Genomic DNA, 24507 nt, shown 5'->3' with positions numbered 1-24507 from the left:
CTTGTATGTTGTATGTATCTTACCTAACTCAGGCCCACTGAAAGATCATTGGAGGGCAAGTGTATGTATCAGAACACAATGTATTTCTGAATGCTTAGCAAAATCCAAACCTTGTCATTTATAATTCTTTCATGAATGGTTTCTTTCTAAACCATTGAAGTAGCACTGTCTATGTAATACCATAAACTCACCTCATCATTCACTCAGTCAGCAGTGAAATTAACATTTAATAGTGTATTAATTTTTCAAAAATTTCAAACTTTCATTCAAAATATGTTATGAAAAGAATTTGCAACACTTGAATGAGCTCAAAATAGTTTTGTTTTATAATAAAACCTAGAATCAGAGATTGTCATTTTTATGTTCCTTGGATTGTATATTTATAATCTTCAATAGTATTTGATGGTATAAGTTATTTAAATAGAAATAGTGATAAAATGTATAATACTAATTACATTCTCTACAAGTTAACAGATTTTAAACTTCTTTTAAATCTAATTTTTGCTTGTTACTTCTTTGTGCTTATTGATAAAACATTTTTATAGAGATGGAAAATAATTTAAGTTTACTAAGTGAAATGAAACTAGAAATGTCATTTATTATATCACTCACTAAAATTTAGGAATAAACTTTACAAATGAATATTGATGTTGCAATAAAATTGTGATTTAGTACGTAACTTCTTCCTCAAATTTCTTCCTGAAAAAAAAAAACAAGGGGAAAAAAAAGAAAGAAAAAAATAACTTCAAATACTGCTTATACTAAATGATGACAGGTTTATGCAAATGAGCATACACTGCCCTCTGACCAGGTCATTTTTATTCTGAATAATTAAATACTTTCAGGCCAGTCTTGAATTGGTCCTCAGTCCACTTACTGCAATATGCAAAACTAATATCCTAAGTACAATATTTTAGTTGAGCGGTAAGGATCTATGCTTCATAGCAAATTAAAATATCTTTAGCTTTAAATTTATTATGCATATGTACTTTGAAATACACCAGTATCTACTTTGACTTTATTAATAAGCTTTTCTGTCTGATATCTGAGCTCACTCAGAATATCTCACTCCTTTGTACGCTCAGTTTTAGACACAAATGTTATGGCCAGATACGGGGGTGATCTTCTTCTCTATCTGCCTGTTCTCCCCTGTCGTAGCTCCGAGCCTTTTTTTCCTGCTTGCTTTCTTCACTCTCTCAGTCTCTTCATCTTCCTACATAAGGATATCAAAGGGCAATAAATACATAAGCTCACAGCTGATCTAAGTGAGGAGAATAAGTGTTAATAAATGTATTGGTCATAAATGACATCTAACCCCTTACACCACACACACACACACACACACACACACAACACACATACACACACACATACACACACACATACATTCACACACACACATATACATATACACACACATGCATACACACACAAACACATACATACACACACACATACACACACACATACACACACACATAAATACACACACACATATACACACTCATACACACACACATACACACACACATACATTCACACATAAATACACACACACACATATACACACACATATACACACACATACACACACACACACATACACACATACACACACACACACACACACACACACACACACACACACTCACACTCACTCTCACACACTATGGCTCAGGGACCTTAGGAACTCATGGAAAAGGAGATGGGAAGATTATTATAAGAGACAGAACTCAGGGATGGATGCAGTATCTTGTGGACATGACAAGACCAGTCCCTACATAAGACCTGCACAAGAGCAAGCCAACTCTCCCCACCGCAGCAGATATGCACTGCTGTGATGTATGTTTGTAGTGTCAGGAGATGCCTTTGTCATTTACTAAGCTGAACCAAGATGGCGGTTATATCCACACTTTTCCAGTCCACAAATCTGAATTGCTTTACTTTTTTTCTTCATTATTTACATGGTGTATTTCCTTGTTCAGGAAAATTAAAATTATAAAGTGACAGTGTGTCGTATCAGTGTGAGACATCTCTTGCATATTGCTAATATACTCTACTGCTTTTTCTCATGCAGCCCTTGTAAGGTTCATTGGTAGATGAGCAACACCTTAGCAGACATATGGGTTCTGACCTAGAACAACATTAGCCTCTCTGCTAATAGAACAAAAGATACACTATAAATAATTACCTTTTGGTTAATAGAAAGGAAACTTATGGAATGAACATTAAGACTATGAATTGCTTACAGTGAGTTTTAAAATGATATACTTAATAATTTTCACCTATATATAATTCAATGGAATATAAGTAAAAACATTGTATTCTTGCAAAAGATACTTTACCCAATATTGTACTTCTTTAAACTTAAATCCTTAAATATACATTTAACAATGACCCTGAGGTATCAAACTAATTTTTTTACTTTACAAATTTTCAAATGTGAAAATAAGTAGAATGTTGTGGTAGAATAATAAAGAATCTATGATTTATAACAACTTAGAACAGCTTTAATATTTAATCATATATACACACTTTGAAACTCGCCAGTGATAAATTCTGTTTAAACAAATTGGCTTGTCTTTTATTGATTTGAACTGAGTTAAATAATTGTTGAAACTACAAATAATTATATATTTCATGATTTAAAATGTCAAGAAATACAGAAATTCTTTGGCCATTGTTTTAAAATATGAAGATATACTCTTTATAAAATTGTCTAATTATACTGTCCTGAAAAGGAATAGTATTTCTTAACAATGACCAGTGGGTTTGAAAATTTTAATATCAAGGAGAGCTTTTATTTTAAGTAAGCAAAATATGAATGCCATTTGAAACTGTCTGATCTACTGCATAGATGAAATAATTAACAGGGATGACATGCAGTAATTGGGTCTGTAACTCCAATTACCCTGAGGCATTGACTCATTTAGACTTATGCCTTTACTCATCAGAATTGTGAGATGAGCTTTTCTGTAGAAATAAATCCAACATACCTCGCTTTGAATTCAAGGATTACACTCTTCTTCCCTGTAAAAGGCCTGCACGAAATCACTGAATTATTTGCTAATTGTGAGCAAAATTTGTATTGATTTTTTTGTCTCTCTCTACCTAATGTTAATGGCACCATACTTCAGGTCACTGAATACTTTCCAGCACCATCTAATTGTCACAGATCTACTTGCTTAGATGAAATTGGGACATCAAAGTCTCAAATACAGACCTCAGCACAGATAATATGCTTGCACAGGTAGTTCTTAACATTTCCCTTCATGCTTTCTCACTTCATATGGTAATGCCGTACAATGTATATCATGTACTTTGAACAATGATTTGAAAGGATATTAATGATTTTGTAATACCATTTGGGCCCTATTTATATACTGAGCATGACCCTACAGATATGATATTACACACATGCCCAACAAAAATGGCTATCTATACATCTTCAAGCTCAACTTTATGCATGTTGATATTCAAAGCTTACATGTTACGTCTAGTAAAGTGAATGTTTCCAAGGTATCATAATTTCTATAACATACTAGCAGAGTATTTTAAATTGAAGATTCCTGTCAGTTCTCTGCACTGATACCCAAAATTGTTACTCAGTGGGTTTTACTGAATTTATTGACATAAAGCTACAGAAAAAAAAAACAAAAACAAAACAAAAAAATCAACACAAAAACCAAGAATCTTTCACATGCATACAATAGGATTTTACATGGGAAAACTCACTCCTCTTATGGACCCTAAATAGTTGTTAAACCAATGTACCCCATCCTTGACATCTGTTTGAGCAGAATGAATCCATTTTGAATCCCCAAATCACTTTCGCTATGACAGAATGCAGTCAATGAAGCAAAATTGTTTGGGGGACATTAAGAAGGGAAAACAAGCCAATCAGCTGCTATTTAATTTCCTGTAGAGTCAAGTTGTTTAAGGAAGAATGACATCAGAGTCTGATAAAGGAAATCCTACTTATAAAACACCACCATTTAGAGGATATTCTTTCAAGTATACTGAGTCAGTTGATACTGTATCCCACAACATCGCATAGCAACAGCCAATAGCAGTAAGATGCTTTGTAAACTGCTAGGCAGTTCATGAATAAGTGCTTCCTAGGCATAGCAACAAGGCAGAATTAATAGGGCCAAACACAGCACATTCATTTCTCGGTATTTCATTTCTATGTGTTATGGTTTAAAAGTGTTTGTTTGTTTGTGCTTTTGTTTTGTTTTGTTTTTACACACATGCGCGTGAGCCCGCGCCCTCGCGCGCGCGCGCGCGCGCACACACACACACACACACACACACACACATACACCTCCCTAATGGAACTTCAGTTTCATCCTTGACACCATGAGGGCTGTTAAGAGGTGGGGTTTATTGCAAATTTTGTGTTTGGAAGTGTGAGCTTAGAAAAGATTGAATTTGTTTCTATTGGATGCCCTAAGTTAACTGTCCTTTTAAGAGCATTGTTATAAAAGTGAACAATTGGACTTTCCCAGATTCTTTGGCTTCCTCCTTGGCGATGCTCTTCTTGCACAGGCACTTACAATTATGATGCTGTCTACCAGGGCCTTTAACAGAGCCAAACTGATGCTGATGCCAAGGCTCTGAGCATCTGGCACCAATAACACCTTCAAGAACAACTCCAACTCTACTCCAGATGAACTCGAGTTCAACTGTTGAAGCCACACACACACACACACACACACACACACACACACACACACAAAGACAAACATTATACCTTGCGAGAGAATATCCATTTCATTTCTTAGGTTCATTTTTTTTCCTGTCCACTAACAGCTAAGAGATTCTTCTTTTGTGTCACTATTGAGTAGTGGATGCCTATTCCACGAACATTAGGAAAACTTTAAAGACTGAAAGGTTCATGTATTGAGAGAGTGTCATGCAGTAACCCAGGTTGGCCTCCAGTTCAAATGTAAGGCATCCTCCCTCAGACACCCATGTGCTGAGATTATATGTATGAACCAGCATACCTGGCTAAAAATTGTTTTAAACTTATTACCCTGGGCTTCTTTACATATGTATGTATGTATGTATGTATGTATGTATGTATGTATGTATGTATATGCATAGCTCTGTGTGTATAGGTCTATATATAAGTCTGTGTATGCATGAGGGATATGAGAATGTTAATCCTATTCTGTACTGCTGAGCTACATCCATAGCCCTGATAATAAGCTCTTAATTATTCCCTCTCTATGATGTTCCACCTTACAATTTATGTGAGTTCAGGGACAAAGTAGCTGATGTGGGTGACACCAAACCTGATGTCCTGGATTAGATTCCTAGGACCTACATGGTAGAAGAGGAGAATTGATTCTCCCATATAGTCTTGAAGTCTCCACTTGCACACAATGGCAATCATGCATAACACAGAGAGAGAGGAGGGGGAGGGAGAGACAGAGACAGAGAGAGACAGCGAGACAAAGAGAGAGAATATAATGACAAAATATAATGCTAAGTTTTACAAACTTCCAGTTATCAAATGAAAGTTAAACCCTCAATTCTTGCCTGAATCTTAGAATAGCTCGCTGAATGAGTCCCCCACTCCCACATCAAGTGGTTTTAGGTCAGGGATTTCCTTGCAGCAACATAAATGAAAGTAGAACAGGTAGACAGATAAGCAATTGGCAAGTATTTTTCAGGCACTGGTGAGGCATTTTCTGTCATTCTGTAAGTCTGAGATACATTCCAGACATGTTCCCTATTTAGCCAAACATGTGTTAATTTTAATCCTGAATAGGTTCCCTTTTGGTTGAGCTTTATTCAACAAAGGAAAAAAAGAAATCTGTGTCTTTTATTCAAATCTCCATCTAGCCATGTTTCCGTTAGAGTTCACTGAGAAATGACTCATAAAACCAACCATTTTATGCATCAGGTGACAGGTTTTGACAGAAACGGCACTGCGGCTTTTGCAATATGGGACATTTTCAATGCTTCAACTGTGTGATTAGGTGTGCTTCCTATGACTTCCACGTGCTTAGCTTGCAAAATCGGAGTTTATTTATACAGAATTATTCAAGTGAAAAAAGTGGTGTGTCTCCCAGTGAACGCTTGGTCCTTGGTAGGGTGTGGGGGATTGCCTAGCATTTTATTACCAGGAGAACGGGGCTGTATTCACAGCATGGCTGAAGTCTTTCTGGGAAGCATTACCGGCTACTTTCATGTAACTGATCCCAAAATAAAAATAATGAACCTCACCACTTTTGTAAGGCTCTTTTCTGTTTCAGCTACTATTTCAGCTCTGGGTGTAAAGAAAGTTACCAAACCTCTATAAACAGGAAAAAAAATTCTGAGAGTCCTTTGTGTTCCTGAATGTTTGCTTTGTCCATGTGACACATATTTGACTGTGCATATTGAGATAGCCTTTACGCGCTCTCCTCTGGGAGATTTTTTTCAATGCATATGTTATAAACTTTGCAATTTCTAATCTAGACTTAATCCATTGATTAAAATGTTTAAATTTTTGTTCGATTCTCTTTGAATAAGATGTGGCAGTTCATCCCTACCGTGACAAAACATGAAGAATAGTACTTACACTCCCAGGGGTCACTTCCTAGTAAGGCACATGTAAAGGGGTGTGGTTTAGGAGCCAACGGCCTAGATTTCTCAGGGCTAAGATGTATGACCTTCAGAAATTCACTTTCTGAAACTTAAAACTATGCATCTTTGAAATGCATAATAATCTCCTGCAAGGGGGAGGAGTTCAGAGAGTATTAAGTCACTGTGATACTCAGTGAGTGACAGTGTCCTCAAGTGTGATAATCATCACTACAACGGACAGGTAATAAATATTTACTTTTCCTCCTTAGATACAATTAGCATACGTTTTAAAAAAATACCAAGAAGATTTATGGAAAAGTTACTTTATCTTCTCATTGTCTAAGAAGATTTACCTCTTTGCCTGTTGAAACTGCTCAAAGTTTGGAAGGAAATATTCTGAACTGAAAATATTATGCATACCCTAGCAAAAACTTTTTCCTGTCATCTATCACATAGTGAATATTTACTAAGTGTCTTCCTCATCAATTTGTTTTACTTTAGTAGTAGATAATTGAATGTAGCCAAGTGTCTCATATAATGGGATGACATAGTAATCACAGATGTATGGTCTAACATTCTTTTATTTGATTATAATCTAAATTGTTAACCACACCCACAAATTAATTGCACTTTTATTCAGCATTCATCAACTGTTTTTCCTGGTTGTTTTTATCTCTGTTAAAGGATATGTTAGAAAGGATTGCAGACAACTTATTCTTACACTATTTATAAATATGAATAGAATTTTTAAAAGTAATTATACACATCCTAGTACCAAGAAATCATTATAGTGATGTGTGTAAACTGTACTTGCTATTCCAGATTAATTCTGAAGTTTACTAGGACTTTCCATTACTTCTGCAAACTAATAAATATTTTCATTTTAGTCATTTAGTCAGTATGTCCCACTAGATGTCTAGATCGTAAAAAGCAAAGCCAATGTGGTATTTGCCATTACTTCTTAGGGTCCTTTGGAGTGCATGGCATTGAACCATTCTTTAATGATCCCTTTAATTAATTTTGAGCAATTATTTACTCAAATCAAAGATAAAACAAAACTGGCTTTTATATAACATGAGCTTTCATGGAGAAAATTGTAGTCACTAGGAGGTGGATCTCACAAATTCATTCCGTGTTTTTGCACTGTTTATCCTATCAGCTCATTTGATCTGTATCCTCCCTTTCCCTCAGTGTTTAGAACTAGATTCACTGCTCTCACAAAAATAAAACAAAAAGAAGAGGAGGAGGAGGAAGAGGACGAGGAGGAGGTAGTGGTGGTGGTGAAGGAGGAAGAGGAATGTAAAAAATCTTAATTGGGTCTTTCAAATAATGTAATTGCAGAATACTGTCCCTTTATGATATAAATATCCACGGGTATATTCCTTTTGTGTTTTTAACCTTGTCTATCACAATGATGTGTGTGTCCACTTGTCCTCTGTTGCTTACCAATATAAACATAATTGTCTTTGAGAAAGTAGGTAAGCATTTAATTTGGGGTTTTGCCTTTGTATTTTCCTGGCTTTGGCCTTGCTAAACGTAGCTGTCTCTGGCCAGCACCATCCCTTTCCATAGTTGTCCATTGCCAGCAGATGGGTCATGATCCTAGGTTAAACCACAAACTTCCTTACAATTAAGCCTCTTAAGTTCAAGCCAGGAGACAAGGGCCTGCTTGTTTACTTATTCCAATATATATTGAGGCAGGAAACTGTAAATATTTTATTTCCTATTTATGCTATGATATTGTTCCAAACATGATATTGCTTTGTCTCTATAGAGACCTACTTTCATCCATAGTATATCTGACATGCAACCTTTCAAAATATAATTCGGCCTTTCCTTTCGATGTTTCTTCACACCCAAGTTTATTCAATATGAATTATGTAAAAACATGGGAAAAAGGAAGGGGATGGGGATAGGTTTGGAGGGGAAACCAGAAAAGGGTTGAAATGTAAATAAAGAAAATAGCTAATAAAAAAGTAACAACTCAAAAAAAAAAAAAAACCCATGGGGATTTTCATTGCAGTTAATTTTATTTAATTTGAGTTTTATATTTCCCATTTGTAATTATTTATATTACTTTTTAAATATTACCTTTTTTTCTCCAATCTTTTGCAATGGCTGTTGATCTCCTCACAATATGATGAATGGAGAGGGATATACTTAATCATAGTCTGGGCCAGTTGACTTCTCTTGATAAGATGTGAATTCCCAAACCCTGGCTCCTAAATCCTGCCATCCCTGGGCTGAGTAAAGGTGACTTAAAACGAGGAGGTAGCAAAAGTAAATGGATGAGCAGCTCGCTGTTGCTGCTATAAAGTAGATATTTCTATTCACTGCCTACATCAAAAGATAAAGTGATCAGAGGAGACCACGAGGAAGAACGAGAATGCACTGGGTGTAGAAGAGGCAGCCAATTTACCTGCTGTTACAGTGAATGGAGTCGCTACTGTAATTAGCAAAGCTTATACACTTGATTAATGACAGGGCCTTTTCTCAGTTCATGGGAAAGCAGACACCAGATTATTAAAGCATCTATAAAAATTGTTGGGGACAGTTATAATTGCTATAGAATATTTCTTTTTGCAGATACACCAGAAAAATGAAACAGGGGAAAGATGTGTAGGAACAATTAAAAAACAAAAATAAAAAAAACAAAAATAATATCACTAAAATGTTCTGGTCATAGCTGACATTGTTACCAACAAATGATTGTGCCTGCAATTAAAATAGATGTTTGTAAAAAAGAATCAGTAGAAATGGTGGGTGAAAATGCTGAGTTATTCATTTAGTACATATTATTGTAAGTCAAGAAGAATAATGCACACTGTAATCCCAGAAGAGGTCATGGTTTTGAAGCCTACTTGAGGTTCAGAGTGAGAAGGAGGAGGAGGAGGAGGAGGAGGAGGAGGAGGAGGAGGAGGAGGAGGAGGAGGAGGAGGAGGGGGAAGAAGAGTAGAGGAGGTGAAGGAAGGGGAAGGGGAGGAAAGAGGATGAAAGAAGGAGGGAGAAGATGAGGAAAAAGAAAACTTTGATTTAAAAAAATAGAAAATAATTACAAAATGCCATCAATAAAAGCATTTATACCCATATATGCCCACATATATGATTTTATTTGCCACTTTTCTTGCTTCTCTTTATAAGTTTCCATAAACGTCATAAAATAGCAGAGTTTCTTTAATGAACTGTTCATGAATGAGCCTTCAATATGAAAGCTAACTTGTATTTCCTTTCATTGCATTCAAGTAAAAGCAAGCATGGGCAATGAGGCTGTCTTATTGTGGTGGAGAACTAAAGAGATAATTCAGACAAGATTTTCATTCTCACCCTGAATTCTGAGCACCTGATTTCAGTATCCAGGAGTAAAATTATATCATAACATTAAAGCATACTGTATATAATACTATAGGTACTATTAGATAGCACTAGGTGTCCGCTATTAGGATGCAATCCTGTTAAAAGCACTATCAGTGTTTTTCTTCTGAATTGTTTCATAATTTGGGACAGAAGGCAAATAAAATGAGAACATGGAGATCCCACATTAAAACTGAACAAGCCATGCAGCCTAGAGACCTGTTCATGACTATTTGTGTTTCTTGGGGGGGTGTGTGGAGAGCCTTGGGACCGACCAACTAGAAGCCATTTACATGAAAATGTGTCTAGGATGTTTCCACAAAAGCAAGTAAAGACACACATTTGGCTGAAAGCTGTGTGCAGAATTCTCGTTCTGTTCTGATTCAATGTTGTGTTTTAATGGGCCAGAGTGAGAAATTCAGTGTCTAGTGCAAAAAGGGGAGAAAGCAAGCAAACCTCACCTCAATGATCCAAGGCAGCAGCCCAAGTGGAAAATCTTAGACACCAGATGTGGAGCTCTTCCTAAGTGTGATGGAAGGAACTTAGCAGGGATGACTGGGCTGGTTTTAATCCTGCCAGACCTTCTTCCTATTTCATCATAAGAGAGCTCGCCAGGGAGGAGTGTGCTCCCTGAAGAATAAACATGAATTGTTCAAATAAGACTCTGCAGGTGGGTGTCTTTTCTTCTGCCATCATCAAAGGCAAGTCTCAGTTACTATTGGAATGTGGTGACAGAAGGCATGCTGGGAAACTCTGTATTTGAGCATCAAACTCCACACTTCCACATTACACAATGCTCGGTGTCATGAGTTTTAACAGATGTTTGTTGCTTTGCAGATAACTCTGGGCACTTGCTCCCACACTGTGTAGAGATTACATCTCCCTCTACCTTGAGTAGAGTCCAGCACACACCGACTTGCTGTATCTGTGCCATCTGCAAGCACTATTAGCCCTGCTTGAGTAGCCCTTGATAACACTCTCTAGGAAGTCAATTAAAGATGACACTGACTGGGTTGAACTGTCTTTAATAACCAAAAAATAATATATAACACATATTTGGAAAAGAAATAACAAAACAAACTTTATATGCCCCAGTACAGGGGAACACCAGGGCCAAAAAGAGGGAGTGGGTGGGTAGGGGAGTGGGAGTGGGTGGGTATGGGGGACTTTTGGTATAGCATTGGAAATGTAAATGAGCTAAATACATAATAAAATATGGAAAAAAAAAGAAATAACAAAACAGCGAGGAACGGGTTATTTACGGTACTCCAGGGGCCCATATTTATTTTTATTTTTTTTTCCCAGTTTTTGTTGTTGTTATGGTTGTTCTTTCTATGGTTTTCTAAGATTTTAAACATTTTTTTCATACTTTCATGACCAGTGTTATATAACATTAGGAACACGAATATAGGTAAACATTTCAAGCTCTGCAAATATTTCTTTAATCATTTAAACTACAAGGAGGAGAAAAGCATGTTGTAAGATTAGGAACACTGAGATGTTGCATTAAGAAAGAAAAAAATTAAAAATGATTTGGAGGTTTACAGTAGCCAAAAGAAGAGGTTATTTCGAGTATGGGGTGTAGTGTGAACCACAATTGTGTGGGCTAAAGGATCATACTTTAAAACATAGCAGTGCTTATAACAACAAAAGGAAACAGGGTCATGATTGTCATTAACATATACTTTGGCTTCTGTTCTTTCTTTCTTATGAAAATATGCACTATACAGAATCAAACTCATATTAGAAATTTATTCAAATATGAAAGTATTTCATCATGCATTTTGAATTAAAAAATAGACTCGGCCTGATGTTCAAAACACAATCTCACACTAGGGAGATAGCTGATTAAATAACTGATTAAAATGAAGACTGTAGTTACAAACTTAGATTATTTTTTAATATATATTGATTTTTTTTCAATTACAGATTCATAACATATATTTATTTCACCCAATTGTCCATCACAATATTTTTAAAGTGTTTTCTAGAATAAATATCTATTTTAAGCCTTGACTTCTAGTCATTCATATTAACAAAATAAAGATAGGATTCTTGACATGTATGTGTTTTCATTTATGAAGTTTTCTCTCTTACGGAACTATCATTGTATTTCCTTAACATTTAAGGTAGGAAGACATGGTCAAGTAATGGGCACGTGCCTATTTCATTCACTGGGAAATTGAGGTACATTTAAAGCAGGTTCAGTCATGGCCTTTCAAAAGGTTTTTTTTTTTTCCTAATATGATAAAGAGAGAAATATTTAAACTACGAAGACAATGTGAACAATATGTTAATCAAAGGCATTTTCCATGTGTTGAGTAAAACTTGTAACTATAGGGCAAATTTCTTTTATGGATGTATAATAAGTAACTCTATCACATTTTATTGGATATTTTCTTTATTTACATCGCAAATGTTATCCCCTTTCCTGGTTTCTTCTCCGGAACACCCCTATCCCATGGCCCTCCCCCTGATTCTTTGAGGGTGCTCCCTCTCCAACCCATCCACTCCCACCTCCCCATCCTTGCATTCCCCTACACTGGGGAATAGAGCCTTTAATGGACCAAGGGCCTCTCCTCCTATTGATGTCCAACAATGTCATCCTCTGCTACATGTGTGGCTGGAGCCATGGGTCCCTCCATGTGTACTTTTTGGTTGCTGGTTTAGTCTCTGGGAGCTCTGGGGGGGTCTGGTTGGTTGATATTGTTGTTCTTCCCATGGGGTTGCAAACCCTTTTAGCTCCTTCGGTCCTTTCTCTAACTTCTCCATTGGGAATCCCTTGGCAGTCCAATGCTTGGCTGCTAGCTTAAGAAGAAGGAAGACCAAAGTGTGGATACTTTGATCCTTCTCAGAAGGGGAAACAAAATACTAATGGGAGGAAATACAGAGACAAAGTGTGGAGCAGAGACTCTATCACTTTTAATATCACAAACTGAAATTTGCATTCATCTTTTTTTCAGTAAAAATATTTTGTGTGTGTGTGTATGGTGTGTATGTGTGTGTGTGTGTAGCATGCTAAGAATAGCTATCTCAAGTTTGGGAATTTAACAGTAAAACATTGAAATTTCTTCTGCATATTTGGAGGTACCTTCTATTTTACTCAAAGAAGCTAGGTGGTGAGACAAAATACCAAACCAAAATTACTGTACAGACTAACGAGTTATATGCCGCAGAGGGATAAACTACGGACATGACACACTGTTCTTGCTCCTTCTTTAGATTCAGGAGATTTGAAAAGGTCATCAGAGGCAAAAGCAAGTAGAGATTTCACTGACAGGAACTGGAGAGGAAAGACTGATGGGACAAATTTTGTTCTAGGCTGACTGAAGAGGATAGAAAGAGGATCCAAAAAAGTCACTTGTCTTGCTAAAAGAGAAAGTTTCATATACAGAAAGGAGAATGGAGGGAGAAAGAAGCAGGAGGGATAGTTCCTATAAAATGTGAGGACACATCTCAAAATGAACTCTAGGGTAGTACAGATTCCAGTTTTCATTCCAAAATTATGAGGAATGCTTTGCGAATTTTTACAAAGAAGGGATAACTAGACATGTTCAATAATGTCTGCTGTACAAAGAACAGAATATAGGAAGACCCAGACTCAAAAGAAGATATTTAAGTCCACTGCCATACAGCAGATGTGGTGGTGATAAAACAAGATAAAAGGAACAGAGGCAAAGAGTGGAATCTGAATGCATGACACCATCAGAGAGAGGTTCTTCCTAATGTACCATCTGATATAGGTGTGTGTACCAACGTGTAAAAAAATTATATAAATCTTTTTACTAGCTAAAAAATGAAATGTGAAACCATGCAGTCAAAAATAATAGATTGTTAGAAAATTAAAATGAAGTAAGGCTGCTTAATATTGAGTACTATTGAACATATACTGTGGAACTTTAAATTGTGCAAATGCATTCAGTTGGGACACAAATTATAATAGGTCACTATATATTCCTTACGTGATAATAATGTGTATATTCCTTTTGTGTATATAATGGAATTTTAACAAACACTTTCATGAGATGATTTTATCACAAACTCAAAGACTTGAAGACAAAATTCAATGCATTGGTCAAGCAGAAGGCTCACCCAGTGTTCATTTTACTGTTCAAGATAAACGATGAGGCATTTTATGGATCTGACACCAACTATCATCATCCTATAAGATAACTATATTAAGACACATAATGATACCAAACTTAATCTGTATACATCTGCATCATTTTACCTCTTTTTATATGTTTGGTTTTGAGAGGGGATCTCATGTACACTAGGTTGCCTAGAACTTCCTAGAGAGCCAAGGCTGGCTTTGCATTCCTCACCATCCTAGCTCCACCTCCAGTGTGCTGGGATTGCTGTAATGCAACACCAACAGGAGAACTTTACGAACTCCCTTTAAGTAAAAGCTGTGTGTGTATTCTAGAAAAAACTCCCTTAAACTTTACTATGGCGATAAGCTTCACACTTTGAAGTGTCACTTATATTCTCATTTACATACTTTAAGTGCATTTACAGATAGTATATAAACAGGGGAGAGGAAAACCATTTTTTATAAATAAAGATTCTATTTAAGCTGGGCACTGGTGTCACATGCCTTTAATCCCAGCACTTGAGAGGCAGAGACAGGGGGATTCCTGAGTTTGAAGCCAGCCTGGTATACAGAGTGAGTTCCAGGGCAGCCAGGGTTACACAGAGAAATCCTGTCTCAAAAAATCAAAAACCACATCAAACCAAACCAAACCAAACCAAACCAAACCAAACCAAACCAAACCACTATTCTATTTAAGAAAGTGTCTGTTGATAGTATACATCTGTGATGTTTCAAGTCTTTCTCAAGTTTACAGGCTGAACCTTTTCACTGTGAGTTCTTTACTAAATCCTCCTTTGCAACATTAAGAAACAAGTCTCTACACTGTAATCCTGCTTTCAGTGCCCTGCATTTTTCTGTTGTCTACTAATAGAGGCTTTCTGCAGATGTTAAGTGAAATGAACTTAACAAGAACTCATATGACTTTATATTCTGCCTTAAAAATGATTAGAATATATAAAATGCATCCTGATCAGGCTTCTGAGTAGGGTTTCCACTGTCCTAAAGCAGTTTTATTGACTTCTATGATGAATGGTTCAACTGTTCTGTAAAATTACATTTTGTCCCACCAAGGGACATTTGGAAGAAGTTTGTCACAGCTCTGTGGCTTAAAGCCAACTGGGAGAAATGATTTTAAAACATTCTTAGTCAATACATTTTTTTCCATTCAAGTGTTGTATTTCTACAACATCAAACACATATACTTATACTTAATAAATGCATTTACAAGATTTAGCAGTTAAAAAAAGAAGGCAAAGCAGATGTGTTTCATCATTTGCTCTCATTCCTTGTTTCCCAATATTTTTATTTCTCCAATGGAATGTGCTATTACTACTTTCTTCAGTTTCTTCTTGTTTTATGTACATGTAAGCACATTCCATCTTGTTTATTTTCTTCTTGCCCATTATTAACACAGATTCACATCCCATATTGAGACTTGTTCTTCTAAGAGTCATGTCTGACAGCATGTCTCTTCTTTGTTTTTTGTTTGTTGTTTGTTTGTTTTTTGTTCTTTTCCCTCAGATAATCCAAACATTTTTAGGTTGTGCTTTCTGAGTTATAGATTTAAAAAAATTCTAAACATCTTAAACATAGTAAAAAGATAATCTCACTGTAAAATATTTCAAACTCACAAAGTATTCTACAAATTGCTCTCAATTGATGTGCATTTAATAGCTATCAAAAACAGAAGTGAATAATTGAATGATAAAGTATTTCTTTTACCTGACATTAATAGCTACAACCAGACTGTTTAAAAGTAAAATAATAAATATAAATATAAAATCTTTTGGGTCTCAATTAACCAAGGTTAAGTTAAATACTGATATATATATATATGGTGTTTTCTTTATTTACATTTCAAATGCTATCCCCTTTCCCTCCCCACCCCCCGGAAGCCCCCATCACATCCTCCCTCCCCCTGCTTCTATGAGGGTGTTCTTCCACCCACCCACACATTCCCACCTCCCAGACCTTCATTCCCCTACTAAGCTTTCATAGGACCAAGGACCTCTACTCCCCTTGATTCCTGACAAGGCCATCCTCTGCATCTTATGCAGCTGGAGCCATGTGTACTCCTTTGTTGATGGCGTAGTTCCTGGGAACTCTTCGAGGACTGGTTGTTTGATATTGTTGTTCTTCCTGTAGGGTTGCAATCCCCTTCTCCTCCTTCAGTCTTTCTCTAACTCCTCTACTAGGGACCCCTCGCTCAGTCCAATGGTTGGTTGCTAACATCCACCTCAGTATTTGTAAGGCTCTGAAAGACCCTCTCAGAAGACAGCCATATCAGGCTCCTTTCAGCATGCACTTCTTGGCATCTACAATAGTGTTTGGGTTTGGTAACTGTATATGAGATGAATCCCCAGGTGGGACAGTCTCTGGATGACCTTCTCTTCAGTCTCTGATCTACTCTTTATCTCCATATTTGCTCCTTTGAGTTATTTTGTTCTCTTTCTAAGTACCAAAGCACACTGCTTGTAACCTCATAGGGAAAAGATGTACGTTTGGTAAAAGGAACTACTGAAATTCTGTTCCTTTAGTGTCTTGCAATATAAATAGTCATCTGACTGTCCTTGACTTAGAGTTATATTATATGCATGAATGCAAGTTCTCATAATAATCATTGGTAGTAATTATCATCTTCTATTAGTAATTGCATGTGTTTTGGAGAAAAATCAAACCCGAAGTATATTCACTGACAGACCTCAGCAACTCTGTCCTTTAGACGTGTTTACCACTTCATGTTTGATCTCTCAGTCCTAAAGCTCAAAGTATAATAACTAAGGATCTGCTTTTGTCATTAGAAATTATCTACTTGCAAGGGTAAATGATATCATTATTCAACTCATAGGTCATGATGAAGATATTTTATTTCAGAAGAAATGAATACTTTTCCCTTCAGCTACCTGAGATTAGAAAGCAAATGAGATATTAGCATTTTTAGAGAGCTATTAAAGGGAAAGCAGGAGAAAGGTTAATGTTCGGTACAGAAAAATGTCCAACATTGCAAATTATACTCACTGGTCAATTGTAATAATGTACATGGTATTATTAGATACGTTAAATGAAAATAATGGACGTTTAGTAGAAGTCTCGGTAAATCTTCTACAGGTTTAATAATGGTCTAGATCAGTGGTTCTCAACTTTCCTTATGCTGTGACCCTTTAAAATTGTTCCCCAATTTGTAGCGATCCTGGACCATAAAAATTATTCCCATTGCTAGCTACTTCATAATTGTAATTCTGCTACAGTTATGAATTGTAACTTAAACTTTAGTGTTTCCCCACGGTCTTGGTCAACCCCTAAGAAATGGTCATTAGAACTCCAAAAGAGTCCCACATGTTGAGAAACAATGTCCTAGATGAACAAACCATACATATTTTGTAAGTCAGCGTAGATATCCCTTCATAGAAAGCTACTCCTAAGGAAGAAGTAAGCAGCTCTGCCTCTTTGCTGTCTCCTTTCTGTAAGTGGAAGTGTAGTAAGTCCTAGGGCTGCATTTACCAGGAGAGTTAAGAGTAAGCTATTGGCAAATAAGCAAAGTCAGGAAACCTGCTCACTTCCTTATTGCTGAGGTGATTAGTCACCCGTTCTCTCATGCATCTCCAAAGAAGAAAGAGCTTTTTAAATGAGTATTTATTTATGCATCATCATCATCATTATCATCATCACCATTGCCCTTGTTGTGGTGTGCATATGGGCTGTACATAGGCGTACATGCAAGCATGTGCACATGTGGGTTAGAGGAGCAACTTTGTGGAGTTGGTTCTTTTCTTCCACCTTTGGGTAAGTCAAGTCACTTTACTCATGAGCCATATCTCAATCTCTGCCTTCCAGCGAGCCACCCCCCCCTTTTCAGATTCTAAATACACATGAGTGGGAGGTTTTGCAGCCACTTAAGCTGTCCAATTTCCTTTCCTCACAAAGGCTTAGAGAGCAAAGGCCTCAAATAGTGGCCTCCTTAAGAGTGCATGCAGCCTGTTTACCTAGACAGGTCGCCCAAGATAACTTATACACAATGATCTCGAGGTTATTCACGTCTATCATCTTAACGCTGTCATCAGTCTAAGTGCCAGACAGGCATACATGGGACTTTTGGAGAACCCAAGGGCAAAGTGGCCCAGGGTATCATGTCTATCCACACTGGGCTGCGAAATAGGGAGCACGTGATTAAGCACTGCTCAGAGCTGCCAGATAATACACGTTTTAAAGAAGTGGGCCTACACCACATTGAATGTAGATGAATTTGAAAGTGTGGTATCTGAGAAGTAGTGAATCTGTGATGGCTGGGGATGCGAGTAGACAGCCATTTGTGGGCCCCTGAGCAAGTTGGACTTGACCTCCTGAGGGCTATCATTGGGTTGCACTATACCTCACCAAATTACGTTCAGTAATAAATCTCACATTCAGGAAAATACAAAACACAACCAGAAACAGCTTTTTAATTAAACGCCTTTATTTATTTATTTTTCAATACTTAATTACTTTTGTAAAAACACATGGCACTCTCATTGGGGCACTGACTATGCCTTATGCTTTTAGAAGACAATATTTGAGTTTTCTAAATCAGTTTGCTTTTCACAGAATAAAGGGGGAGGCTCTTGGGGAGGGTGTACTTACCATCAATAAAGTGAGAAATTCTGCTTTTCCTAGGTAAACAAAAGTTGTCAAGCACATTGTGTTTCAGTCACTCCGGTGACGAAATATCAGTTTTCTGAAATAATTAAAGCATGGTCTTGTAGACGTCGGCATTCATAAAAAGTGCTGAGCTGTGCTCTGTGCTTTCTCTTCTCCTGGTTAGCTGTCAAAACATGGTGATGTTTGGAGGATTTTCTGTAGATGAGGAATGAGAGACTGCTGCACGTTAGCAGTGGCATTCAGAAATCAGTTGGTTGGGGGGCAGAGGGTGGCCGTAAGTCTTCGGTTTAGAGTTGAGCTGTGCTTCTGCTTTTTGTCTCATCCGCTGATTTGAAGGTAAACATGGTACATTCTGAGTTAGGGGACACATCCAGGTCCTTGTCATGTTGCCATCAAGTTGTACATTTCCTGAAGAATCCGAGAAGTCAGATTGCATCTGTCTCAGAAACACTCCTGAGAGCGGAGAGTCATGTTATTTTGCAATGTGAACATATGCAAATCTCAGTATTCAAATGCTCACATTCAAGGCTCTGCTGACACGTGGCGCTTCATTATTTAAATATCACAAATTCAAACCTAATCCATTGCGGGTTGATGTAGTCCCTGGTTTTTTGTTTGTTTGTTTGTTTTGCTTTGTTTTGTTTTGTTTGTGTGGTTGTATTTTATAAAAGACAAAAGTCACCAGTCTACTCCCACATTTGCAGGTTTAAGGATAATGGTGTTCCTCAGATCTTCTCATTAGCACATTTTGAGACAATGATATTAAAGTACTCATGAAACAATAGAGATTTTCAATCAAACAGAATCAACCTGAAAGTCTAGAGAGGCATTATACTGTATGGCTTTCTTGTTCAGCGTCTGTTACGTCACAGGTTCAGGTGCAAAGATAAGTAACAGCAGTTTAGAGGAACTAGGTCTCTTGACAAGGAAGGTTAACCTTCAACTCCTCTCTTCCACCCTCATTTCAGCAGCAGGGGTGAAATTACTTTGAGACCCTGCCAATAGGTAATAAATAACACATAAATTCCAGGACACCCTTGCACCATAGGGTGCCCTAATGTGTAATAATGCTTAGACTATTGAGTTTATAACTCATGGCATCTGGCAGTTAGTTGGCATTGTAATTCATGGAGATCATGCACATCAGAATGCATTATGGGAGAAAAATATCAGAGCAATGATGCCTCCATGCTGGGGACAGGGTAGAATGACAGGAAGACACACCTGAGACCATGGACCTCTGTGAACTGAGCTGTGTTGGAATGCTGTAAACTCTAATGCCTTCAGTTCGGACTAACAAGGTGGGAGGAGAGATATGACCTCTTTGGATCATGAATAAAACAGTGCGATATTTACTTGACAAGACTCTGCTGCTCACTTTATTCAAATGGACAGATGCAGCAAGAGGGGAGAATGGAATCCTGAACTTTGAGTTTAAACATGTTGCTTATGTACATTTGAAACTTAAAGTCGTATTTAAATAACTCTATTATCTCTCTTTTCTCCTTTTCCTTTTCTTCTCTTTCTCCCCCTCTCCCCATGGCAACTCCCCTGGCCTAACTCCTTGGTGCAGTGAACTTATTAGAGAGCAACTTCCCAATAAACTGGCTATATATATATATATATATATATATATATATATATATATGAAGAGAAACAAAAAAGAAAACAATTGAATTATATTTTTATAAATATACATAATTGATAGTTGATTCTCTCAAAATGTTTGCTTGCTGTAGTCACAAGGTATATGAAAGGTACTGCAGAGCAGTAGAGAAAACTGTAAAAGTGATGGGCACACACAATAGCCAACAACCACCTGCAAGCAGCCTTTCTGGCATCTACATGTTCTATGCTTTGGCAGAAGAGTTGAGGCTCATGAAATAGAAACTAGGCTGAAATTCGTATCAGACAGATGGCCACTTGTAATTACTCCATCAATGTAAATTCCATTAAAAAAAAACTAGTGTGTTTACTTCCCTGTTTATTTATTTATTTATTCCCAAATCCACATCTTAGAAAAGTAAAAGGCCCCATCAGAAGTGCCAAAAAAATTGGTCTGTCCTCTGGGGACCATATTGAGTAGCCTTATTTGATGATCATATCATCTGCGTAGTTATAGATTTTTCAATTAAATGCACTCTTATCTTCTAGCTCAGAGCAATGGGTATCGTTGGTGGACTCAGTCCTTTTTCTAGAAGTACTCAGACACACTCACTCAGGGAAAACAGATATATTAATGGGGTGTAAATCTTGCTCTGAAGTAATGTGAACTCCCAACAAATTTTCCTTAATATAGATGCTTCCTAAATGCTATCTTTCTCTCAACATAATGTAGTTTGCATAACTTTCAAGTTTTCATTTTTTTAAAGAGTTTTCTGTGAATCTGGGGACCTTAATACCCCATGAACAATTTTGGGGACTCAAGTTCTTTAAGGGAGAAAAGAAGAACTGATTAAACATTAATTAGCATCAAGCCACAACTTCCTCATAAGCTAATGGGTAGGGTATGCAGATCCTTTTCAAATATCAGATGCAAGGCTTTCCAAAACTAAGGCTTCCAAGTGTTGATGGTGTGCCAAGTGCTGGCTCCTTCACAGCAAAGCAAAGGAAATGATTGCCAGAGACAGGCCTGGAGTCTGCCGTGGTCAGATGTCACCAGTTTGCAGTGCCACATGTGATCCAAGAGTTTATGAATGATCTCAACACTTGGTCCCCAAGGAGAACATATGCATTACAGAGGTTACGGATACAAATTACAGAGAGCGCAATGTTTCCATGCAACTTCTAAGAATCCTTCAGCAGATTTTAAACATTAATGGAAAACATTAAAGAAGACTTGGCACTCTGAGCAAGACTCCAAATTATACTGTGGGTGAGGACAGAGCAGAGCTAAAAAAAGGATGGAAGAATAAAGACTTGGCTAAGGAGCTTGGCGCTGGCCATCCCTCTTGCGTGAATTGTGTGTTTTGTGTATTTTATTCCCAACAGAATTCCGGGCTTCACAAAGTGCTATGACTTGAAAATGAGCAAGTCACAGGGCATCCTTGTTTATTCAACACGCTCCAGTTCATACTGCTGCTTATCTGCATCATTTGCTGAGGGAAATTTGCTTATACAAAGCGTGTTTCGGGAGGGGTGGGGTGGGGGTCTGGAATTGTCAGCTTGCTGCAGGGGTGCCAGGGTGTCAGCTTGCACAGCAGCACGAGGATGTTTCCCCACTGAGCAATTTCTTTCCCATTTCCCTTCTGTGCATGAGAAACCACTTATAATTTGTCCCCCAGATATAAGATTGTGTTCTGTATATAGCTGGTAGCTGATCTGTCCTTTCTAATCATACATTGTGTGATCTGTCCTCTCTAATCATACATTATGCATCTGTAGTGAATATAATAAAATATTTTTAAGGACAATTACTTTGAAGATTTGATTTTAATACAGTAAAGGATAAGAAAAAGAAAGAATGTGTTCGTTGTGTTATCAGTGGGTAGCTTTTGGTTGCAAAAGCAAACTGGCTTTAATATGAAGGAAACTTAACTTGAAAACCAGGGACTTGGTGCTGTGTCTAGGGTTGATCTGCCCAAGCACACCACAGAGCAGAAGTATCTTCCCAGCTCTTGCACCAGCTTCATCAAAACCTGGAGCTTCCCTGAGATCCTAGCAGGGCTGCCAGGAATGACCATGTAGAAAAAGGATGCTTTCATTATAGATGTAATGGAAATGCAGCACTTCGTTAATGTTGGAAATAATCCTGACCGATTCTACTGTTGATGCTTGGTAGGAGATGGTGGTGGTAGGGTAAGGGAGGGCCTGTGCCTGATTTTACAGATGGCCATCTCCTCTGTATTTGTATACGAGTCTGAGACTCACAATTCTGTACACCTATCAAAGTTGCTATTTTTTTTGGTTCTTGCATGAAAGTATACAACCTGCTAAACACCTCAATGTGCCTGGCTTTCCTGTTAGACAAGGTGAGGAATGAAAACAGATGCTGCCCCTTAAATCCAAGCAACTCAAGTTTTTCTTCAAATTGCCATTTTAAAACTAAATTGAAAACATTGTGGCTTACACCAAATAATAAAAAGATTGCAATATAAGACTTGAGATTTAAGGTTCAATCAACCAATGAATAATATCTGATTAATTTTTTTTGTGTGTGTGTGTGGCCCCTCAAGAAGGAAGCTTTGGAAAAATACCGTCTCTAGATTAAGTATATAGAAGAAGAATTTTCTTATGAACGGTTAGGAAACTGGCAACCGCAGAGCAGTTACATGCATGAGAACTGAATAAGCCAAAGCCAGAGAACAAAGTGGCAGCTTAGAGACAAAAGACGTTTAAAGCATTAATGAAAATTAGTAATTAGTTGTTTCTGTGTAACTAGGGTAGAAGAGTTATGGACACATTTATTGCAAGGTTTGAGATATAATTAGAAACATAGTTCTAAGCAACACCAGCATTGTATTAAGGAGAGAATTTTAGTTCAACCTTGTGGTAGTTTGAATAAATTAACCCTATAGACTCATGCATTTGAATGCTCAGTCACCAAGGAGAAAACTGTCTGAAACGATTAGAAGGTTCAGAAGGTATGACCTCATTAGAGGAAGTGTATCCATGGGAGTGGGCTTTTAAAATGCTCACACTGTAAGACTCCGGGGAGCCTTAGCTTACCAGGGACCCCCTGAGTGGAACATGCGGAGCCAGGGTCCTTGCAAAAAGCAAGAGGAACGTATTGTTCCAGTGTACTGGGGTCTTCCCAGACCCAAAGGAGAGGCAGCGACCCCCAGCACCATTTCAGCAAGTTCTTATATGGTTTCCAGGGGCAGTACAGAGCATCAGCAACTAGGCACAATATGATTGGCAGAACAGTGTACCCTTTAAACTGATTGGTCTTTAGGGAATGAGGTGGCAAGGACTTCCCTTGTCTGAAGGTGAGCAGTGGTCAGTCCTGTGGAATGTGTCCCCACCCACAGGTCTATTCCTGCCCTGTGGTCTGAGAAATGCTAATTAGCCTCTCCCTCTTGAAGGGCAAATGTTTCAAGACCTTCCCAAAGTTCCAATGCTGACCTTTTCTCCTTCTCTGCCTTCAGATCAGGATGTTATGGTCTCAGATACTTCTCCTGCACCTATCAATGTGTAGCTGAGTGCTTTCATTTATAAGACTTGTTTCGGTCATGGTATCTCTTCACAGAGGTGAAGCAGTAATGCAGTCAAACCTCTGGAGAGTGAGCAAACAATTGGTACGGCTTTTTTTTTTTTTTTTTTTTTTTTTTTTTTTGGAAACCTATCATAGCTACACTGCAGTGTTGAAAGGCATGGGATATTCTAATTTTAGTGAGATACAACATTCACTGAATGAAGGCAGTGATGATGACATAAGCAAACAGATGGTAGGGAAAGTTAGCTACCACGATGCCTGTCAAGGTTCTAGTGCCAGGCATACTGTGCGTGAACTTTGCACATATTTAAGCCATGTTCAAATGACCTATAGGGAAACATAATGACATGGTTGGCAGTTAGAGTGTGTGTTCAGCAAAGTGTAGCTGTTACTGCTATTGGTGGTGGTGAATTACTTTTTAGAATAGAGATAAAAATTATCTTCATACAGCCTTTCGGCCTAATCCATGAAATAGCAGTACAACACACTTAATTCTGGGCAAGTCATGGTCGTTGAGCACTCATCCAATTGTGATTACCTACAAAAAAATCTGAAAGAGATTGTGTCCACCAACATAAAGTGTTATGACTCAGAGGGTCTCATGATTCCTTGAAGAGAGGTAGTCAATGGTTGATGGGGACAGAGATAATTTTTGTAGTGTTGTAGGGACTGGTAAGGTACATGTATTTCCATGAAC

At 37.5% G+C, this 24507-nt stretch overlaps 1 protein-coding gene and 1 non-coding gene across 26 annotated transcripts in view; both read left to right on the top strand.

The window, feature by feature from the left end:
* Robo2 (roundabout guidance receptor 2) overlaps positions 1–24507 on the top strand; it is a 1555468-nt gene that overhangs the window by 1370507 nt on the left and 160454 nt on the right. The window lies entirely within an intron of this gene.
* Positions 17904–18038, top strand: Gm22163. The gene has a single exon (XR_003951992.1). It is a non-coding gene; the product is annotated as a small nucleolar RNA SNORA70 (small nucleolar RNA).

The sequence above is a fragment of the Mus musculus genome, chromosome 16 (genome assembly GCF_000001635.26).
Source record: "Mus musculus strain C57BL/6J chromosome 16, GRCm38.p6 C57BL/6J".
Classification (NCBI taxonomy): domain Eukaryota; kingdom Metazoa; phylum Chordata; class Mammalia; order Rodentia; family Muridae; genus Mus; species Mus musculus.
This window is presented reverse-complemented; position numbering and strand designations above follow the sequence as displayed.